Raw genomic sequence first — 22,894 nt, forward strand, 5'->3', positions numbered from 1 at the left:
GGGTGGAAAGACAGAAAAAGCTAATATGTTCTCTCTGCAGTAGTTTCCGAGTTCTCCTCCTCGCGGGGGAACCGTCACAGACAAGTGTTAATCCCCAAAATGCCCTCTGATGTTTGCTTAGAAAATAATTGGTAATCTGATTTTCTTGTTTTCTGAAGTTCTAGAGAAGTATAGCATTTGGATTTTTAATGTATTGGCGCAATACTTGTGATGTCATTTCACAGAAAGAGAAACAAGTTGACGTGATCATACATAAACATAAAAATGAAATTTTTAAAAAATGTTAACTTTAGAGTTAATTAGTTTCCTGTAATTTCACCGTTTCAGAAAACATACCTTTTGCTACATAAAATGAAAGCGGTGAACCTTTGATACTGTGAGAGGAATGGTATTATACAGAGGATTATCACTGAAGTAAGGAAATAACGAAGAAATATCGAATTCGATTTAAAAATTGGCTTAATAATATGACAGAATATTTTCGGTGTTTGAAGTGGATGTCCTTATGTTAAAGAAATAGGCCTGTAAAATGGTTGATTTTTTTCTTAAATTTTCTTTCCTTTTTTCCTTAATGCTATTGCATAGCTTCCTTTTATGTTTTTCCCCCACTCCGGTTTATCTCGTTTCCTCCTGCAGCCAATTTTTAATTATCCCCATTCATCCTAGTTAGTAAGCATGGATAATCTAAACCACTTTATACAGATGGTATTCATAAAACACCCACATACTGAAGCTACATTTATAGTTTCTCCAGCCCAGCCTGAGAAGGACACTAGTAAAGCTTCTTCTAAGATGGTCAGGTAACAAGGAAACCTTTTCCCAGAGTTCACTCCTTAACAGAAAGAGGCCTTGGATGGTTGGCCGCAAAGGAATTTAGCCAGGGATTGGAAGAGGCATGCTTGGGATGGAATGTGTGATGAGGAAAAGGTGTCCAGGTCAGAGGTATTATGCATAGGTCAAATAATGTGTGAAAAGAATCAGGAATTGAATGCATACAGGCTTCCTTGGGGGCTCATCAAGCCAGCACCTACTCTCTGATTAACCTATGAGTTCCATCAGCCATGTAAATTAGCACAGGCCCACTAGCCCTGGGCCTGGAAGAAATCGAGCTGTGGGAATGTACATATTTTAATAAAAATTGGGTATACAGCCCACAGCATCACTCCAGGACTCACTCAGGTTTATCATTCTTGCTGGCATGTAATGCATTATTGCCAAGTTAGTGGCTCTGATAAATTTGGGAAAGAGTGTGGAATAGTTTGTGACAAGATTTTTTGTAAAAACCTGTTTGCATACTTTAGCTACATGGTATAAAAAGCTGTAAGCCAACAGCACCGTGCGGCTTCAGTTCCTTGGGAGTTTTATTCACACAACTTGAACAGGATGTCTGCTTAATAGTGGGGGACTTTCTGTGTAAGAGTGTATTATATTGCATGCAGCATCCTTGAATAAGCTTCGTAGTTCATGTTCAAAAGTTGGTTCTGATGACTGTGTAGCCCAGAAAAGACAGCGGAAACTTGAGGGAAGATTGAGGAGTAAACGGGATACGCTGCTACTAAGAATGGAAATGGAAGTAAAGGAACTCTCTTTCCGATTATATTTGAAATTTTGTTTAGCATGTCAGCTTCCTACACATTCCCTTTCCTGTCTTATCTACTCTGAAACGCATTTAGTCATGTCTATCACTCCAGTACCTGGGTGCTTAGGTACTAAAAAGTGCTTTAAGCGTGCAATTTGAAGACTGATAAATCAGGTCTGTTTAGCTCAGGGGAAAGGAAAGCTAAGTGGGGTTTTAGTAGAAGGGAATAATATTCCTAAAAGGCAGTCAGTTTGCTGCCAGTAAGCTTTTTGAAGTAGAAACTAATTTGAAAGCATAGAGGTCATGACTGAAATGGAGGACTGGACCAGACTATCACATTTTAGCAATTCGAAGGGAAGTTTCCTTAAACACAGTAAGTAGATGGAATATAGAATAGCTTGCCAAAGTCAGCAGTGGAAATAGGCTCAGGGAACTAAATGAATTTTTGGAAAGTAGGGACGACTGGGGTAGAGCCACAAGCAGCATTTTAGAAGCTAATCCTAGGAGGCATGACAAATGTATTTGTTGAGTGTCTGTTATAATTTCAGGCCTTAATGGGTATGTGGTTTTCCCCTCAAACTTTAAGTGTTGTAAAGTTTGAGTACACCAAAGGTAGTGTATCTACCTTATCCCTCTCTAAATTTGAATTTTAATAGCAAAAAGCAATGAATAATTTTTCCCATTAAAACAAATAATGCATGCACCCTTCACTTTTACCTGGCCCCCTGCTCCTGGGGGGTGGGGGGAAACTGTAGGCATCATATGATACAGTGTATGTCAACTTTTGTGCTGCAGTACTTGAGGGAAAATGAAGAATATGACACTACTTATTACAGGGAGACAAATTACAGTTTTTGTTTCATGTGGAAAGTTTAAGGGTGGCAGCTTGACAGTAAATTCCATCAAAATCTACCCTGCCAGAATGCCAACATTGTTCTTCATTCATTTTAGCATAAGGTTTAATTATTTGCTGATTTTTAATACCAGGCAGTCATCCTTAGCATCACTGAATTAACTCTGAACCCTATATCAGTAAAGAGCCTTATGTTGCCCCATTTTATTAGAACAGTGGAATACAAATTAAGATTGCATCTGTTAAGATTATATCATATATTTAGATTTCAGGAGACAGAAACACAGTATTCGCCTGAATATAACGGTTGGAGCCAATAACCTGTAACCAACTGCATACATCTTCTGTTGCAAAATCTGAACTATAAGGATTACGTTTTGGAAAAGATTATAAATCTGTCACCACTAATCTGATCTTTACAGTGGCTTTGTAACCAGTTAGAGACTAAAGATCATTTCTTCTCTTGCTCTGATTTTAATCATAACACATATTTGATATTTCAAAACTTTCTTTTGTTCCATCAGCACGTGCATTCTAAAGTGTACAACATTAATAAATAGAGGCATAATGAATGCGACTAATTGATTTTGGCAGTCAAAGACTGGCACTCTTTTTATACAATAGGGAATCCATTCAAAGAAGCTTAACTGCTATTGAGAACAAGTCTTCTATGCAGTAATGGTTTCTAATTTGGATCCTGTGTGAGGTGAGCAGAATGCAGTTATTCATAGTAGTTCACTACTCATTACTCTCATTTTTGGTGTTTGGTTTGGTTTGTAATACTCGTTTATTGGATTCTCATTTCGCTAAATAAGATTTTATGTTTTGGTGTATATATGAATTCTGCTGCACAGTTATGAATGCAATTTTTGTAAGTTGCCCGTTTGTCAAAACTAGAGATGGAGAACATGGACAAGGGGCCATAGCCAATCCCTCTCCCTGTTTTGGATCCAAGCCAGTTAGATTTTCTTGCCCTTAGCTTTCTAGTACTGGAATCAGACTGTCCCCCCGACAAGTAGCCACTGAAAGCCACTGACTCAGAGACAAAACAAGTTTATTAATTTGTAAGCACAAATGCCAAAATACAGCTTCTGGTAGATGTTAGTGAAAAATTAATTCCTTGAAACTCCAAGGGGAAAAGTAGACCTGCATTGTATAATCGGTCTTACCTTTAGAAATGTGAATGGCCTTCAAAACCAATTTTGCCTCCTTTATAAAATCTTTGAACACTAAATTATATTACATGGCTGTGATTTAATAGTGGACATGAGATCAAATTGGGTGTCACTGAAGCATTAATCAGCCAGGTGTCATTACAGGTAGTTAACAACTCATGTGCTAAGCTTTGTCACTCGAACCCGGAGAGAGTGTGAACCAACAGACTCATCACTTACCGTAGCCACAACTGATTTAGAAAAGATAAAGCATGACTGTTGTCAAGGGCTTACAGGGACTAAAATTTATACCAAAAATAACTTTCTGCTGTGCCGTCTGGCACCACCGAAGGGCGAAGATGTTGTGTTTGACTGCAATTAGGAAAAAGCTCTAACGGGAAGTCAGTCATTTCCAGGCACAATGCAATTGATTTTCCACCAATCAGAATAGGGAATGAGATACTCTAAGTCTATTATTATTAAATTATTTATGAAGTCATATTAAATCTGGTCATTCGTTCTGGCATTTCAGGTTAGTGAGGATTTTCCAACGCTGTGATGACCGGAGCTAGAAAGAGTATTTTGTGACTTGAGCATCAGTTGTCACCTTTGGTTGGGGTGATTAAATGAGATAAGTGAGTTTTTCTTAAAAAAATAAAGACCGCTTCTATTAACGTCTTCATCTTAATTAAAGCATTGCTAGTTCTGCTGACTTTGAACTCTTGTGAGCTCTTTGAAACGGGAATATTCCTTATTGGGGAAGAGGATGCCCTAAATCAGTGTTTATTGTATAGTTAATGAAACAGTAAGTAGTGACATATTTTAAGTTTCTTTCATAAAAAGCCCTAATAAGATGCACAGTTTATGATTGCAATCTAATTGACTCATACACACTGAGGGGATACAGTAAAGATTTATAAGGACTTGATTAGTAGATTGAGATTAACCTTTGGATCTCTTACTCAGTTTTTTAAAACTGCTAACCAGTTACCTTACACACAGCCTGTACCCTGGAAGCAACTTTCAGATAATTGCTTTTCAAGAATCACACAAACTGTAGAGTCTAATTTAATTAAAATATGAGCAGTACCAATTTTACAATCTCAGACGAGTCCTTTGACGTCTCTGGTCCTCCTCGGGTGTCCATATCTATAAAGCAAATGGACTGGACTTAATAATTTTAAACTGTTTTTGTTGTTGTTGTTTTTTTTGTCTTCTCTGACATTGTTGGTATTCACCTTATACTTTTAAAAAGGGTAGCAAAAGTAAGACAAATCTCAACATGAAAACTGCCTGCTTTGCCCTCAAAACCTATCATTTCATCAATAACTTGAAATTCTGGACCTGTGCTGGATGAGGAGGCCTGGAGTCCTGTTACAAGCTTTACGCTCACCTGCTGTCCACCCTCAGCAAGTCACCTCATCTCTCTGAGACGATTGTTTTACCTGTAAAATGTGGGTTGAAAAGACCAATGCCGCACACTTTCACACAAGTGTCGTGAAGATCATTTAAGACAGTGTGTTAAAGTTACTTAAAAAGTGTAGGGCTTCCCTGGTGGCGCAGTGGTTGAGAGTCCGCCTGCCAATCCGGGGGACACGGGTTCGTGCCCCGGTCCGGGAAGATCCCACATGCCGCGGAGCGGCTGGACCCGTGAGCCATGGCCGCTGAGCCTGTGCGTCCAGAGCCTGTGCTCCGCAACGGGAGAGGCCACAGTGGTGAGAGGCCCGCGTACCGCAAAAAAAAAAAAAAGTGTAAAGCAATAGGAAAATGGAAGCTGTCAAAAAATGTCTAGGCTACGTAGGAACCAGTGAGGCTAGATTTAAGACGGCTTTATGTTACAGGAATAGTTGGACGGTTAAAGGTTAAGATAGTTAAAGGCTAAGGCGAAACCACCTCAAGAAGGAAAGCAAAGTACTTAGCCTGTTCGTGGAATAATTATAGTGCCAGGAACATTTAGGAGGCATCATTTTGGAAACTGTTACCGGTTACATTTCCTCTTTGTCTCCCTCACACCATATGAAGTCTCTATATGTAAATATGGAGAGATTTTCAAACATACGCAGAAACCAGTGGGTGTAGCTCCGAATGACATAAGCTGTGTAATGAGTCTTACTGCAGCAAGTCCGAGGAAGATTAGCACGAATTCTCAGCCTGTGCACACTTGGTGTTGGTGAGTCACACCGATGTGGTCACAGGATGGGGCATGTGCCTGGGGTACCTCGCGAGCCTGGAGGGTATCTCAAAGTAATTGGCGTGGCGCTTCCACCAGGGTCTAAGTGTTGGGCACGTGTTCATGTTGTATTTAGCAGCGTGGCTCATGCAGTCGAGTAATTTGGTCGGGTTTCAACGATTTCTCTTTCGGAGATAATTTTATAGATATTTAACTCCCTTCCCTCCTCCCTCCCCCGGATTTAAAATCAAGGTTTTGCTGTTGTCTGTTGTGGACTGCTTTCTGTTGGGAAGTCTGTGCCTCTCCTGCTATGTGTTTGGGACCGGGTGCATACTACACCTTTTCCGTTCCACAGGGATGGGACCAGATGGAAGAATTTGATTATCTAGCAGTAGAGGACCAACTGTTCAGTTGGATACAGAACCGGGAGAAAAGGGTTGAAGAGATCTAAAATGGCTGTCGTATGCGGAGCCAACAGTTTCCGAAGGGAACCAGGCAGGCACTGAGGTGTAGTAATGCAGAATCTCTTCCAAGTACCAGCTGGGGCTTTCAGGAGCCGCTATCCCCACAGCAGACACTCAGCAGGCTCCAAGCAGCTTGACTTTACCATATGTGGAACTTTTTATTCTCCACCTCGCTCCCCAGAGGGATGGGCCACAGGGACACGAGAGGCAGGTGAATTGCTCTTAATGCAGAGCACTAAATCACTGGGTTAACATGAGAAGCCTGGAGAGAGGAAATGGATCTGCAGAAGACTGACTCGGAGTCTCTTAACCTTGGAGCTATTCTGAGCCCCAAAAAAGATGCCGCATAATGTTTCATTAGGCTTTCACCTTGTGCGTGCTCTCCTTGATGCAAGTGACCTTTCCATCCTTGTACATATTTTTAAAATGCTTTTAAAAGCCATTCAATACTTCAGCATGCTAACTGTACATTTTTTATTCACACAGAATCATACCTTTCGAGTAATGAGGGAGCCGAACAGCACTGCAATCTGTGATTTGTGGGAATTTCTTGCTTTCTCTCCATTCAGACACCCCAGTTTGACAGATGGGGCACAAAGCCACAGAGCAATCCATAACTCCAGTTTGTATCATAAATTTTTAGTCCCTCCTTCTCCACCAAATGCCTGCTTAATGGTAGCTAGAATCCTCATGCAACAATGTTGGCATGAATGGGTAGAATTTAGGACATTTCTTCCCATTGGCTTTAGGAAATCAGTTTTACAGTTACAAGACGAGGAAGGGCCCCGATGTTTAAAATTAATAAGCACCCACCTGTGTCCGAAAATGACCCCAATACAAATCTACTCGATGTGGTCCTTTTTCAAAAATTTTTAACAGGTAAGTTTTGAAAATGTCTTCCAATTCGATTGGATTTATTTTATGCCTAAAATGCCTCTGTCATTTTGGACTGTGTTACCTTTAGCATTATTAGTATATCTCCTTGCCCTTAATGATTCAGCCTATTGTTACACTGGAGTACTTAAGTAGAAGAGATCTGTTTTTTGTATTTTTTGAAATTCTGTGAATTTTGGATTAGTCAGGAGACAAGCAGCCCACAGAAAAATGTGGAAAACTGTGGTGAATGTGAATCTCTAAAAAGCAAAGCTGCATTTAAGACAGAGCTTCTGGGTGAACTGTCAGGACACCATATTGATTACCGTTTGGTGACCATTTCCCTCTGAGACGGTAGGTACCCATTCAGGTGAGCCAGGTTACCTATGCTACAGGAAGAGAGCAATTAGCCGTCACGTTCTCAAGCCTTAAGGAACATGCGCTGGGCTACGGTTGAATCAGCAGAAAAGCAGTGATGAGAAATATATAAAGTAAAGCGGATTAAAGTTCGTTACTAGTTAATGATAAGAAGGGAAATGTAAATATTGTTTTCCAATGCTAGTAGCATGTTAGCTGAACAAAAATCATGTGCAGTATTCATTAATCCATCTCTTCAACAAATCAGTGTACAAACCAAATCAAATAGTGGACCAGTAATCATAAAGTTGCTGATGGAGTTGATTAAACAAATACATGTTAATACTTGAATATAGGGTGCTATCTTGCAGAAGGAAGCGAATTCTATCAGTTACTCAGGTATATGTTTTCTGTAATAATTCGAACTAGCAGAGACCTGAACATTTCTGCCATTATTCGGGGCATTGCCATGCAGAAGCAGCTGTGTTCCTGCATGGGAAAAGTTTTGAACTCTATTTTTGCGTTGAAAGTACATCCACAACGAAAATAAGGAAAACTGATATTATATATTCCATGAAGTATACTTCTGTGATCTTTTAAAAGTGTGGGTGCATGTGTATCTTCATCTCTTTTTTTAAAATAATGATTTTCAGTATTTTTAATGTGCCAGCATAAAGATCTAGAACAAGAAGCATATCCTATGGTGAAACAAAGACAAAAATCTTATCTAAAAAAATCCAAGTAAGTTCAGCATACACATTGAGACACATTCTATTTATCTAGTGAATTTCAAATTTACTTAACTACTTTGGAATTTCAAGTATCATGATAGGAGTTTGTTTTGTTTATGCATCCCATTTGGGCTATAGTCAAAGGGAAGGGGATAAAGTATACAGCAACAGGTTTGATTTGTAAAAAAATCTCTACTCTCTTTTGTCGAATGAAGACTTTATTTTTTTAGAGTAGTTTTGGGTTCACAGCAAAATTTAAGAAGCTACAAAGATTTCCTATATACTTCCTCCCCCCACCCATGCACAGCCTGCCCCATCATCAACAGCCCCAGCAGAGAGGTCCATTTGTTACAGCTGACGAACCTACCATGACACATCATAGTCACCCCCAATCCATAGTTTATATTAGAGTTCACTCTTGCTGTTGTACCCTCTGTCTTTTATTCCATTAAAAAGAATGGGAAAAACTTCAATGTGATGTAACAGCAGAGTTTGTGGGTGGGAAAGTGTGTTAAAAGATTTCTTTGAAATCCATATTTATGAAGTGAAACTTTATAAATGAATGGCACTTTTGTGTCCTAAGTGGGCTAACCTACCTATAACACTTTTGGGGGGCAGAGGCTAGAAAGAGGCTGCCGGAATGTTGGCTGTAGGCTGTTACTGATGATCTAAGCCAATTAAACACACAGAGTGGTTCTTTTGGTGTCGTTTGGCAGAAAACTATGAAGTGGGGTTGCACGGTAAGGAAGAGCCCAGGGTGCACACAGTTTCTTGTGCACATGTGCTAGAATCGCTGCAACTCATAAATTCCAATTACTTTTAAAAGCTGGCCATGATACATTTGCTCATTAACCATATGGAAAATGGCACTCAGGAATTTTCTACAGTGTATTTTCAAAGAAAGAATCCAATTGCAGACAGACATTCCTCAGTACCGTGTTTATGCAGCTGTACTTGTGATTAAATTACACCAACTCAGGCCCACATGTAGCCACAGAACTTATTCGTTTGAGTACAAAGTACCTTGTAAGAGTATGAGAACCCGCATTGTGATGTGTTCTGGCCTCTTGGCCACTGTATCAAGCGAGCATCAAAAGTCATGCATGTGCTTAGAGGTCTCTGGAGAAGGAGCCATGGGACAGAGCAGGGCCGCTCACACCGTATGAAGAACTTTGACAGTCTACCAGGGGGCACTGTGAGATTGCTGCTGTCAGCAGTTCCAACAGTGCAAACAGTATGAAGAAGCTTCCACAGGGATTGAATTACTGAAGACTTCTGCTCCGTGTTTTTTGGTATAATTGAGAGCACAGAGGGAGCTTGATTTCTCTGTCTTATGATTTGAAGGTGAAGACAAGAGCCTGCAGGGCCCTGTCAGAGTTATGGGCATGCTCAACCCAGACTTCAAAAAAACCTAATTCCCATAAAACTGTGCAAGGCTGAATTGCTTACCTGAATATAAAAGATTTACTTTCACTGAATCATTTAACACACAACCAGATTAATTGCATTTTGAAAAAGAAAAGAAGCACAGGATACAGTGCATTGGGAAAAAAAAAAAACAAAAAACCAAAAACATATGAGTGTTAAAAGAGGCGCTTCTGTTTTAATGCACGTTTGAAAGTGAAACGGGTCCATAAAGATGCTTTGACATCCTGGGCCACACACACAAAACCCGAATTGTATCTTTTGGAAAGCAGGACATCAGCGTTCATTGTTACCTCTGTGGAAAATGAATGAGTACCCCTCTTCCGTATCCTGGAAGTGTAGCTGCATCCAGGTGTATTGTACTTATACTTTGCTGGTGGATGTAGCTATTATCCCGATCGCACGAAAATAAATAAGAGTAAAACATGCCAGCTGGCCGTCTTATGTCACTTTCAGCATGAATGGTGAGCTGAGCGGCCCTCTCCCTGGTGCGGGAGTGGAGGGAGCCTCCCAGGGAGGGGTGGCAATGTGCTCTCCCCTCCTGCCAATAGAACCGCTTTAACCTCCCTTCTTCATGCATCTTCTGACCCACGTGCTTCCCTTGTGTGGGGAGAAGCCAAGCATGACAACTTAGTTTCCCCCGGGGGAGGGCAAAAATCTCCTGAGATATGCCCCCAAATAAGAGAGCAAAGCATCACCACTCCCGCATACAGTTTAGATTAAACTGATGACGACATATAGGACTGTTTTGATTTTCCTTATTTCTCTCCTTGCAAAAATGTGGTCCAAATGCATGACAGAAATGAAGCCTTCTTGGCATGGTAGCTCGCTGCTCAGACTCGTGTACTGGTGTGGGAGAAAGTGTTTTACAAAGGAGCAGTGTTCTGCATGCACACACTCTTCTCACAGAATGAAAGTGTTCCTGCTTTCACCACCACTTAACCTCCCCCGCCCTGCCCCATCTTGGCTGCCTAGAACATCCTTCGGCATCCTTCCGTCTGAAACCAAATTAACCCACTACAGGGACAGCCCTGCAAGGCACAGAAGCTGCGAAATGTATTTACCCAGTTAACCAGCATACCTTATTTAACTATTCCTGCTTTAAACTTTCAGGGGGAAAAGAAAATACCACCCTAGAACAAATACCGATTGTTCACTTCACTCTCACATGGCCAGCAAGCAGATCTTTTCCAACTGGGAGTAATATCCTGTTAGCTATGTTTAATTCTTATTTTACCTGGGGGATTGAGAGTACCAAATGATTTCAGCCGTTCAGGCATTACATTTCGGTCTGTCCTCTCCTTCTGCCCCTGTCTTCCTCACATACCCCTCTGGGACCTTCTTACCATTTATAGTAAAAGGACAGCTTTTCCCTGAACGCAAACCAGCAGGCCCTGTTCAGAAAAGGAACCTTCTGAGATGTTGGGAGGGAAAGACACACGCACACATCACTCCACACAGAACCATTCTGCCTGTGCTTTGGTGGTACCCCCATACCTGCAACATAACCATTCATCCTTCACCAGATCCATTTCTCTTCCTACCTTGCAAAGTACTTTTGAGGGGGGATGCGTGTGTATGTGTAGCTTTTGGTTAGGGGGAGTTTACCTTTGGCCATGAAATGGTCACCGTGTGTGTGGTGTTACCATAGGCGTTCTGTTCCAATTGCAGTGTGCCTTAACAACAAAGCCCCCCGTGAAACTCAATAAAATTACCAATTTCACAGTTGATTTTCTTTCTGCTCTGCAGCCCTCATACTCCTGGCCTGTCTCCACACACTGCAGGGGATGGTGTCGGACCAAACCAATAAAACGGTGCTAAAAAGGAGCTAGATATAAACCAAGCTGCTCTTGACTCTAATTAGTGTGTCCGGCAACTTTTAAATCTTTGAACTATCTTTGTCATAAAAAAAATGCTATCAATTTATTATGAATTGAAAGAACACTGTTATCTGTGTGGTTATCATATGGCATACTTCTGTGTGATTCAGGTCATAGTTACATTGTCCAGAACGTATGTGGATCCATTTTATTTCTCATACTACATTGTGTCTTCTCTCCTCTGATAGTATTGACTCCTGTGCTAACTTTGGTAATTTAAAATCTGTCAAAGCTGTATGACCTAAGGTATATAAACCTGAGATCATTGATTAGAAAGCAAGCCTTCTAGATCTAATTCAGCTACTAACTATCTATGGGATCCTGAATTATAGTCCCTTCTTGTCTCTGTTTCCCCACTAATGAAAGAATAAAATTAAGAAGGGGCAGTTGAGAAAAATATATACAAGTACTATCTTATTTTAATCTTTAGATTAATAGTTGAAATAAATAATGAATGTATTTTAAGGCTCTGGTGAGTCAGGTCTTAGCACATTAAATCCTGCTGGCCTTGTTAACTACAGACTAAGTATCTGACGTAATGCCCGCTGTGAGATACACTTAAAGAACTGAACCTGGACTATGATGAATATGTGGTTCTGTGATAGAAATATTCCAGTCACAGAGATAACTGACTTTATTTCAATTCCTACCTTTTTTTTTTTCAGGAGCCACATCCAACCCTAAACCCATACCCAAGTTTGATATGGATTTAATTATTGAAGCATCTTTGTCAATCATCTTCACTGCATTCTTATATCAGATAACAGACTGTGTGGTCTGATGGCCAAGCCCTATTGGATTTGGTTTACAGTCTCTGATATCTTATAGAAAACACTGAAAAAATTATTGGCTGGCAACAAAAGTTTGCTGAATGGATGATTGATTAATGGGCTGAATGAATGAATGAGTAAACTTAGATAGTAAAATCTCCAGTGGTTTTATGTGTTGTGGAAATAGAGATCTAGTGACGTAGAAGTTATTTAGAAACATTGCCTTTCCTTTTTTGTTTGTTTGTTTTTTGTTTTGCTTTTTTGTTTTTTGCGGTACGCGGGCGTCTCACTGTTGTGGACTCTCCCGTTGCGGAGCACAGGCTCCGGACCCGCAGGCTCAGCGGCCATGGCTCACGGGCGTAGCCGCTCCGCGGCATGTGGGATCCTCCCGGACAGGGGCACGAACCCCGTGTCCCCTGCATCGGCAGGCGGACTCTCAACCACTGCACCACCGGGGGAGCCCGAAACATTGCCTTTTGATGATCGTAGAATCACATTCCCATACGTTCTTCTAGTATCATCTGAAATCACACTTTGCTTTCATGTCCTTCAATTTTTATTCTTAACATTATTTTTTATCTTTAGTTTGATTAAAGCTTATTTTTTTGTAGGTCTTCATTTGCAAGAATCTTAGAATGATAGTTATCCTCACATATGAATGTAGGACCTCTGTCCCATAAATTGTAAATTCATTGAAGCTCTTTGTAACAGTATTTGGTTTCACACTGGAACACAATAATTGTTCTCTTCATGACCACTTATAGAGGAAGGAAGATTGGTTCAGACAAGCTAAAGAATGACCCCAGCAATAGAGCTCCTCTTGGGGAAACACGATTCACGGGGGAGATTTAACTTTACCTCCATTTACTGTCCTGCACCTCTCCTCTCCCTGGGACTGAGAGGTTTGGAAACCCCACAGAAGGCAGCCCCCATGTGTCCAGAAGCGACTGCTTATCATGTTGTAACCCACCGCCCTTGTTAACGAAGTGGTTGGGGAATTTCAGAAGTCAGCTTGCTTGTCTGTCTTCTCGGGCTGAAAATCAGAACATTAGTAGCAGTGCTCCATTAGTCTGAAAATATTGAACAAATCAGATTCTTTCGGTGCTTAAGCTACTCTCTGTACATTATTCCACTCTGTCCTGCATTCACCCAGGTTACCAGCATGCAATTTTCAAGTTATTACTTCAGCGTGCAAACTGCACGGGCACCCTTCCATTCATTCAGGAGATTGTGTGATTTTGTAAGATCAGCTCACTCTCTTTGAAAGGGTTTTCAGTAAAATTAAATCCAGTAGTTTTCATCTGTCTTCTCCAAAGCATCATTTTAGACTGTGAGTAGTGGGAAGTGTTGAAGAGACACACTGTTTTCTTTATAATCAGCCCTCACCCGCAGGATTACCCATTTCACCACACACCATGAACCTTGAAACTGGCTGCCAAAACCATTCCTCGCCATTGTGTCCATAAACAGGGGCAGTTCCTTTCTCTGGACACCCACACCAGCTGTCACACTCGATTTCTGTGATATTCTCTGTGCATACTTGCCCCATAACTCGAATTGCCTTAGAATGATTTAAAGTCCTTTGTGTTTTTTTTTAATGTTTATTGGAGTATAGTTGCATTACAATGTTGTGTTAGTTTCTGCTGTACAGCAAAGTGAATCAGCTCTACGTATACATATATCCCCTCTTTTTTGGATTTCCTTCCCGTTTAGGTCACCACAGAGCACTGAGTAGAGCTCCCTGTGCTATACAGTAGGTTCTCATTAGTTATCTATTTTATACATAGTATCAATAGTGTATATATATATATCAATCCCAATCTCCCAATCCATCCCACCACTACCCCCGTTCCCCCTTGGTATCCATACATTTGTTCTCTACGTCTGTGTCTATATTTCTGCTTGTAAATAAGATCGTCTATACCAATTTTTTTCAGATTCCACGTATATGCATTAATATACGATATTTTTGCGTTGAAGGGAAAGTGTCCCGAACAACTCTCCCCAAACACCGTGTGTGTGTGTGTGTGTACGTGTGTGCATGCGTGTGAAAAATAATTAGCCTGCCTTCGGTGAGGTGAACTGAGAGAAAAGGAGACAAAGAGAGCATGATGCCCTGGGATACCTCCAGTCTGAGGGTCTCCCGTCACAAGCTTTCATAATGAGTATCCTGTATATGACCATGAGTTATCATGACTGTGACCTGCCTCAGGAGGTCCCATGCCACATCTGTACTAACAACTGCATCTGCTTCAGGGTAACCTTATTAGCTTGCCACAGCTGAGCCAGGGGCCTCAGGAGGTATTAGACTACCTCCCCAGAGAGGCCTGGTACGTCTGCTCTCCCTAAATTCAGTTTGGTGCCCCAAATGTAACATCAGGACCTGCTGAATTTTATTTTGAATTATCTGCTATAGTAACTCTAGCAGAAAACAACACACACACACACACACACACACACACACACACACGCACACACACACGTACACTCCCCTCAAAAGTGGGAACTTCCCCAAATGCCATCTCTAATTCCCATTATGACATATGGCTTGTTTGTTTCATTGAAAAGCAATGGAAATATCAAAAGAATTCTCACCTTGGTTTCTGTTTTTCTTCTCACTGTGGGGATGTACGAAGTGCTGTAAAGAACACGAAACGCGAAGAACACATATGTGTGAACTTACCTATGGAAATTTTCCTCCCAAACCTGACAATGAGAGTAGTAAATTAAGTTCCTGTGAATGGAGTGGTGTCATAAGGAAACCTGGTGATGTGTGTGTGTGTGTGTGTGTCTGTATGTCTGTGTATGCGGGGTGTGCAAGTGTGTCATGTGCAAAAGAACCCAGCTTTTCTAACTAAATTCTTAAATAAGCTCTTCATCACTTGTTTCAAATTAATCAGGAAGCTTGGAACCCAGCAAAATGTATGCCATTCATTCATTCATTTATGCACCCCTTGGACAGTAAAACTGAGAGAAAAGCATTAATTCACCTGGGAACATATCTAGGTCAACATCCTAAAGGACATTCCCATAGTTCACTGGTGACTACTCATAAAATGTACTTTCCCCACTCTCCTCTGATGGGTGAAAGCTTACCGAATTTCCTTTTCATGAGTTCTGCATTTAATGTTGCCCTGCCAGCAAAGATGGATAGAATAACACACCACTAAAATAACCCTTTGAGGGCTAACTCAGATTGTGTCTAACAGAATTCCCCTTTGAGCCGAAAAACTGTTCCTGAGGCTGAGTTGTCTGGTGGCCTCTGTACATCCTCATTTCTTCTCTCTGATCCTCCCAGAGTATTTCCTTAAGCATTTCCTGATATAGTTACAAAAGAATAACCCCTTTTCTTTTGCTAATTTTGTACTATTTGTCAGCTATCACTTGTAGAATACCTTGCACTGAGATTAGCATTTTACATGGGTTGCCTCACTTCATCTTCCAGTATAACCCGGTTATATTATTATCCTGGTTTTACAGTGAGGAGGCCGAGGAACTTGTTCAAAGGCACATATTGGGTCCTGTGCCCTTCCTGGCAAGTGTGATTCAATTGACCTTGATATGAAATTTCTATATTGCGTGTGTTGAAGTGGCCCCTACTTTAAGACCTTTTATTCTTTCTAGTCCCTATCAGGTCTCAGGGTTTATTTTCTCTCTCTAGTATTTCCTATGTGGACCAGACTACTCTGAATTTTACACTGACCCGCTGAATCGATGCAGACCTAACTTGAATACAGCCCCTTGTTATCCACAGGCATGACAGTAATTCATCTTCAATTTTACAACCCTAAAAAGTCCGTTTTAATTCTTTGGCTTCTTTTTTGTTATTCAGTATTAATCATTTCTCCTCTGTAGAAAGCATCCTTCACTCATTTCCTCGTTTAGATGATTTCCTCAGCCAATAATTGAAGGAAACCTAAGTGTGGTAAGGCGGTGATCATTAGATCACGTTGTTCTCTCTCCCCTGCCCTGAGGATATACTTGGATTCTGGGGTTATCCAAACTTTGGGTAACACAGCAAATAAATGTACTATGAAGGAAATAAAAAGAAAATTGTGGAAGAAACTGTTTGGCTCACTTTGTAGAATACGCCCCTCCGGGCCAAGTGAGCACGGCTTAATTGATAATGATCAGCTTCTCGGTTACCTTTAACCATTTTCTTGTAAGCAGCACCTCACATTTCACTGTAAAGAAGGCTCTTGTGAGCAGCAATGACCTGGCCAACCACTCTGGACATGCAGACGTGTGACAGTCGGCCAGGCTTCCTCTACGTTTTCTGTTCTGATTTATCTCCTAGGTCTTTGCACAGTTACTTGCTTCCTATTTCCTTCCTTGATTTTTTCTGCTTGGTATGTTCATCTCTTCTTCTTTTTTTTTTTTTTTTTTTTTTTTTTTGTGGTACGCGGGCCTCTCACTGTTGTGACCTCTCCCCTTGCAGAGCACAGGCTCCGCAAACACAGGCTCAGCAGCCATGGCTCACAGGCCTAGCCGCTCTGCGGCATGTGGGATCTTCCCGGACCGGGGCACGAACCCATGTCCCCTGCATCGGCAGGCGGACTCTCAACCACTGTGCCACCAGGGAAGCCCTGTTCATCTCTTCTTAACTTACCTCATTTCATTTCCTTTCCCCCCTTCTTCCCTCTGTTTTTCAGTCTCCATTACTGTCCTAGGCAACTTCTCTTTCCGTGCTTTAATGGTTTCATACTTAGTGGTGTTTCCTTTCCTCTGAAAATTCCTTCCCTGAAAATGAAAGACTAAAGACAGAGAAAAACTATTTCTATTTTTTCTTTGAATAATCTGTAATTTTTCTGATTATGGCCAATTTGGAAAATGCAGAAAAGTATAAAGGAAAATTAATTACTTACAGCCTCTACTCTAAGAGCCAAGTGATAACATTTTGGTATATATTCTTCAAATTTTTCTTCTTCAGCCCTTTATTTATACAAATATATAGACACATGCATATACTTTAAATATGAATGTGATCTTACCATACAATATAACATTTTGAGTGCTTTCTGCTTTTTTAATATTATTATATAATGCACATATTCCCATGTCATTAATATTCTTCAAATATATCAAATATATAATTAATGTTTATTGAGTGTTTATAATTTGTCAGTACCATTCTAACTAAATATGTGAATCCATTTGTCTAAGCTACAACTGTTCTATGAGACAGGTACTGCTGTTACCCCCACTTTATACTTGAGGGAACTGAGACACTAAAAGATTAAGTAACTTGCCCAAGGACACAAAGCTAACAGTTGGCAGGATTTGGACTGAGCAGTTTGAGGTCCAGAGATACACTGATTCTTTATATACCTTAATGATTATAAAATAGCCGTTCAAATACTCAGGCTCATCTTTATTGAAGCAATGCACTTGGACGTTCCGAGCTGGACATTTTGAATTGTTACCAATATGTTGCTCTTCTAAACAACACTGTCATGAACATTCTCCTCCACAATCTCTGATTACCTCCTAAGGATAAATTCTTTAATTATTATTATTTTTTATCTTTATTATTTTTGGTAGCACGCGGGCTTTCTCTAGTTGCGGCGAGCGGGGGCTACTCTTTGTTGCGGTGAGCAGGCTTCTCATTGCGGTGGCTTCTGTTGTTGCGGAGCATGGGCTCTAGGTGTGCGGGCTTCAGCAGTTGCAGCACGTGGGCTCAGTGGTTGTGGCTCTCAGGCTCTAGATCACAGGCTCAGTAGTTGTGGCGCAGGGGCTTAGTTGTTCCGCGGCACGTGGGATCTTCCAGACCAGCGATCAAACCCGCGTCCTCTGCATTGCCAGGTGGATTCTCAACCACTGCACCACCAGGGAAGGTCCTAGGATAAATTCTTATAAGAAAGTATGGGAAAATTCTTAAAGCTCTTCATATGAATTTTTAGATTTCTGGGCAGAAAAGTTGTCCTGATATACAACTCTCTCTGTGTGTGAGAAGACCCATGTCTTCATGCCCTCAACCGCACTGAGTAATGGACCTTTAGAAAACAGACGTTTTTAATTTTAGAAAACTCCATCTGATACGTACCAACAATGCCTCATTTTAATTTTCCATTTTTATTACTAGTGAGATTGATTTTTTCATCTTTTATTCACCATTTTTATTTGGTATTTTAGAAAGAACTTATTCATGCCTTATGGCCATTAAAAATTAGCATTTGTCACTATCTTATTGACTTAAAAGAACACTTCGCTATGAGATATTTTAACGCTATGAGATATTTGACTTTTAACATTATTTTTCCACTTTTTTGCTATTTTTCTTTTTAGTGGTGTTTAATGTACATATATTTTAACTTCTTAACTATTTGAGAATGTAGCATGTACATTTTAAATTGTGTAGTATATAAAGGATACTAGCCTTTGCAAATTACAGCAGTCAACAGATGAAGAAAATACTCTTGGCTGAAACATGGATATAGACAACACATCAAATTTAAGTCAAGACACGAATGGATTAAGCCAGGTCCAGTCTTTCCATTTAGCTTCTTAGACTTTTTAAAATACTTCCCATTTATGTGCATATGCACGTGTGTGAATTGTGTATCTCTGTTTTGAAGAAATGAACAAGCATGAGGAAATGTTGCTTATTAAATAGAGAACATCGACATGTAGCTTATTGTACAGAACATACATAGAGGAAGGGCACTGTGGAAAGATCACAGGACAGGTTGTTGATGGGAACTGGACTGTCAGTCTAGCTCTGCCATTCTAACCGAAAGACTATAAACAAGTCCATTTCACCTTATTTATAAAGAGGTTTATATAAAGGTTTTTGTATTAGACAATCTCTAAGGTCTTTTTCAGCTTAATCTTCTCTGAGTTTATCCCCAGGTATATTCCACCATACCTATAAATAGATGCTCTTCTTTAAAGATGCAGCTTGTCTCCCCTTTCCTATTCCTGGCAATCCTAACCCATCCAGAACTGGGTTTGGGTTATTTACAAGTGATTTCACATAAGAAAATATTGTCTCCACTCTCCCATTAAATTTCAAAATGTGGAAGGGCACATAATGTCATCTTCTCCAACTTGGGGTGAAGTTGACACCCTAGCTTATAATAAGAATGTGTTGACTGATGGATTAAAACTTCTGAAGCCCACTTTTGCCTATTCTGCCCCCCCCTCTACTTCACCTCCACCTTAGGCTTCTGTAGAACCCTCAACATTTTCGTGGCCTCAGGTTCCATCAGGGTTAGAGGCAAGACAGGTATGCACCTGTTTCTGGATGTCTCAGGGGAAAATCCTTTGTCTGCATTCCGTGTCAGTTGACCAGCTTGTGTAAACCCCATAATTAATTAATGGAAAAGCAGCAATTTTTGAACTTGTGTAGACATCAGCAGCTTCAGTCGCCAGCATATTTCTGATTTAATAATTGCTTTGTCAGTTGTCAAAATAAACCCTTTAAGGGAAAGGTCAATTTGGACTTGGGGCTTTTTTCCTCGATGGCCTGAACCAGAATGCAATCAGCCTTTCCTGCGATCTAGGATACCTTCACTTTGCTGGCAGGAATCGACTGTGAGGGCAGAGCAGGTTCTAAGTTGGAAGATACTCCCCGTTTCCCAGCCACAGCACAACACAGAACTGGGTGTTGTCTTATTGCTTCTTTAGTTTTGTCGCTGTTTCTGTGACTCCTCCCTGCGCCCATCCCTGATTGCTTGGAACCATTGATGTTAGAACTGGAAAAGCTCGGGATTGTATAAGGGAATTAATGGATCGGTGCTTATTCTGTGGTGTTCTGTTAGGATTGGTGAGACTGTCACTTCCTTCAGAACCATGCAGAGGCATGCTGGGGTGAAGGAGGAGAAGCAGAATGGGTTATGGGACAAAGGAAAAAAAACGGCAGTCCTGCTATAAAGCCTTTGAAGTGTTAGACCATCCATCTGCCTGTTTGAGTCTGAGGCTGAATCCCTTTTTAAAATGCATCAAATGTCTGAGTGTGAAGTTAGGTCCTGACAGCATCTGTGATTCTCTGTGGAGACATCCGCACCACGGTTTCCCAGACGTTGTCTGTATTCACACGAGAAGGGTTTGATCCAAAGGCCTCGCCGGGTGGGACCAGGTGGCGCTCAAGTAGACAGGTCATTTCATCGAGGTCCTGTGAAGTCTCAGCAGCCAGGCCCCATAAAACCAGAGTGGGAAGAGCTACAGGCTTTTAATTCCAACCCGAAGCCACGTTGTCAAGTCTCTCATTATCCCTGGCACCAAAAGATAACAGGAAAGGGGGCAGGACCAAGCAGGCTTCCCCATGACTTCATAAATCCTGATTGGGAGGGAATTTTTATGGACAGTATAGGAAGTAGATTTTTATTTGAAAAGCACAGATTTTTATTAGAGAATCGTGGCAATATGATTCCCATTTACATGATCAAATGAATTGCTTAAAATATTAGTGTAGATGACATGCAAATTGAAATTTTAGCTGATCAACATTCTCCACACCGACAGCATTAAGATACACTTACTGTTGTACAACAGAAACTAACACAGTATTGTGAAGCAATTATACCCCAATAAAGATCTATTAAAAAAAAAAAGATACACTTAGTAATATCACTACATGTACCAAAAGACATAATAAACACAGTTATCAGAACCATTAAAAAAATTCACATTCAAAACGGTAAGCACCCTCTGTTCCTAACTGGCTGCTTCACAGTTTGTAGGTAATTATTTTTAAAAGCTCTTGTAGTTTGTGTGGTAGGAAAGGCACCTACACATTTTTCAGTGTTGGGGGTATTTTGGTCAGATTTAAGTAAGAGTAACTTCCATCATTTTTGTCCCAGTGACTCTTATAGAACTGTAGTAACCTGTAACTTTGCATTTTAACCTTATCTCTAGTAGTTACACTGTTTTCACTAATGCCAACAAAGTATGAAAAAATAATCAAGCGCTACGTTTAAGGGTAGAAAAGAGAGTTTGAATTCGTGCCTCGTGAAATTAAATTTGAAGGAGATCTTAAACCTATGTGCAAAACTTTAAGTTGAGTTTAGGCAGAGAGAGCAGTTTTCTGTAAAAGGGCATTCTTCCTTGTATCATAACACAAGATCATAATCTTCCAGGCTGTCAGTAGTACCAGATTTAAAACTTTTTTTAAAGTTAAATTCTCTCTAGCAGTAAAAGCATCCCCTTGGTAATTGGTTAGGCACTTAGGGAGGGGCATTGAGTTTGGGGGATCACTAGAGTACAATTTTCTAAATTGCCCTTGGAGTGCATTAAGTAAATGCCTAAACGTAGACATTGATCTGTGATCTATGATCTGTGATCTTGCAGACCTGTGATCTCCCAGATGGCTAGTGCTTAAAAATGTGTAGAAAGGTTCCACTGTGTGGATTCATAAAAGTAGTACTTGTAAATCATTGCTCTTTAATACTCTGGGAGATCTCTGCAAGCAGTGGAATGATATGTTAGTGTTTATACTCTCATGTAAGAAATAATCATTAGGAACCAACATCAAGGGCGCAAATGTGCTGACCCTCATCCCGCAAGAAAGGACTTTGGGAAAAAAAGTCCCTTTTGTTTATCAAAATGTCCCTTTTGTTTATCAAAATCATTTCTTGTTTGTGTAACATGAGTCCCTAAATGAAATCCTCTCTCACTGTACCTGATAGGCTTAGCTTGGGCAGGGGGCTGGGGGTGGGGAGGCTTTTACAGTACTGAACCTAGATCCTGGACTAGTTTATCATCTGTGAACAGTGGAAGCCAGCTCTGACAGAAAGCTCTGATTAAACTTCTACACACGTGCCTGCCTTGACTCTCTCCTACCCCATTGCTCACCAAGCCCTAAGGGGGTGGGAGTGGAGGGAAGAAGCTGGAAGAACCTATAGAAGTCTAATCCAGCCTACCAGCTGAACACCTGGTTCAGCTGGTGAAGGAATCAACACTTCCCCAAAGAGCCTGGTCCTACTTTTGAAGATCCACTTACAGAGTAAATCACCCAGTCATTCATATATTTACTCAACAAAGTAAATAAAATGTTGAATAAATGGGATACAAAATTAATGGGATACAAAGGTAAATAGAATGTTACCTTTCCTCAAGGTAATAAAAATATAAATAATTGAAATGTACTAAACCACAAGGTGTTAGTTATGAGAAGACAGGGAAGTGGCTAAATGAACATGCCTGTGAGGGGCAACTGAGACTTTATAAAAGCGGATACTTCTGAGCAGAATCTTGAATGATGAGTCTAAGCCCCTCAGGAGGGCCAGGGAAGAAGGGTATTCAGTCAGAGAGAAGAGTATGCCTAAAGCATGGAGTTTAAAGACTCAGGGAGCAACTAGATCCTCAGAGACCCTGTTTCCCAGCCAAGGAAGTTGAGTTTTATGTTGAGGATAGCGGAGAGGCTTCCAAGAGATTTTAATCAGGGGACAACATAATAAGACCTGCGGCAGGCTAGAGCATGGAAGTAAAGGAGTGAGAGACCACATGCAGCAAAGTATAAATAGCCCAAGAGATTTAGATGAGAGTCAGAACCAGGACTCTGGCAAGGGAAATGGAGAAGAAATGGAACACAGAAATATTTAGGAGTTATGACCCAAAGATGTGGGTGACGAAGGAAAGGCAGGTGTCTCAGGATGCTATAATCCTGTCTGAAATTTCCACCCTCTGGTCCACATGGAG

General features: G+C 40.7%; 1 protein-coding gene across 2 annotated transcripts in view; it reads left to right on the top strand.

Annotated features, from left to right (window-relative positions):
• Positions 1–22,894, top strand: part of ZNF521 (zinc finger protein 521) — a 282,679-nt gene that overhangs the window by 172,417 nt on the left and 87,368 nt on the right. The window lies entirely within an intron of this gene.

The sequence above is a fragment of the Neophocaena asiaeorientalis genome, unplaced genomic scaffold (genome assembly GCF_003031525.2).
Source record: "Neophocaena asiaeorientalis asiaeorientalis breed wild unplaced genomic scaffold, Neophocaena_asiaeorientalis_V1.1 scaffold142, whole genome shotgun sequence".
NCBI classification, from domain to species: domain Eukaryota; kingdom Metazoa; phylum Chordata; class Mammalia; order Artiodactyla; family Phocoenidae; genus Neophocaena; species Neophocaena asiaeorientalis.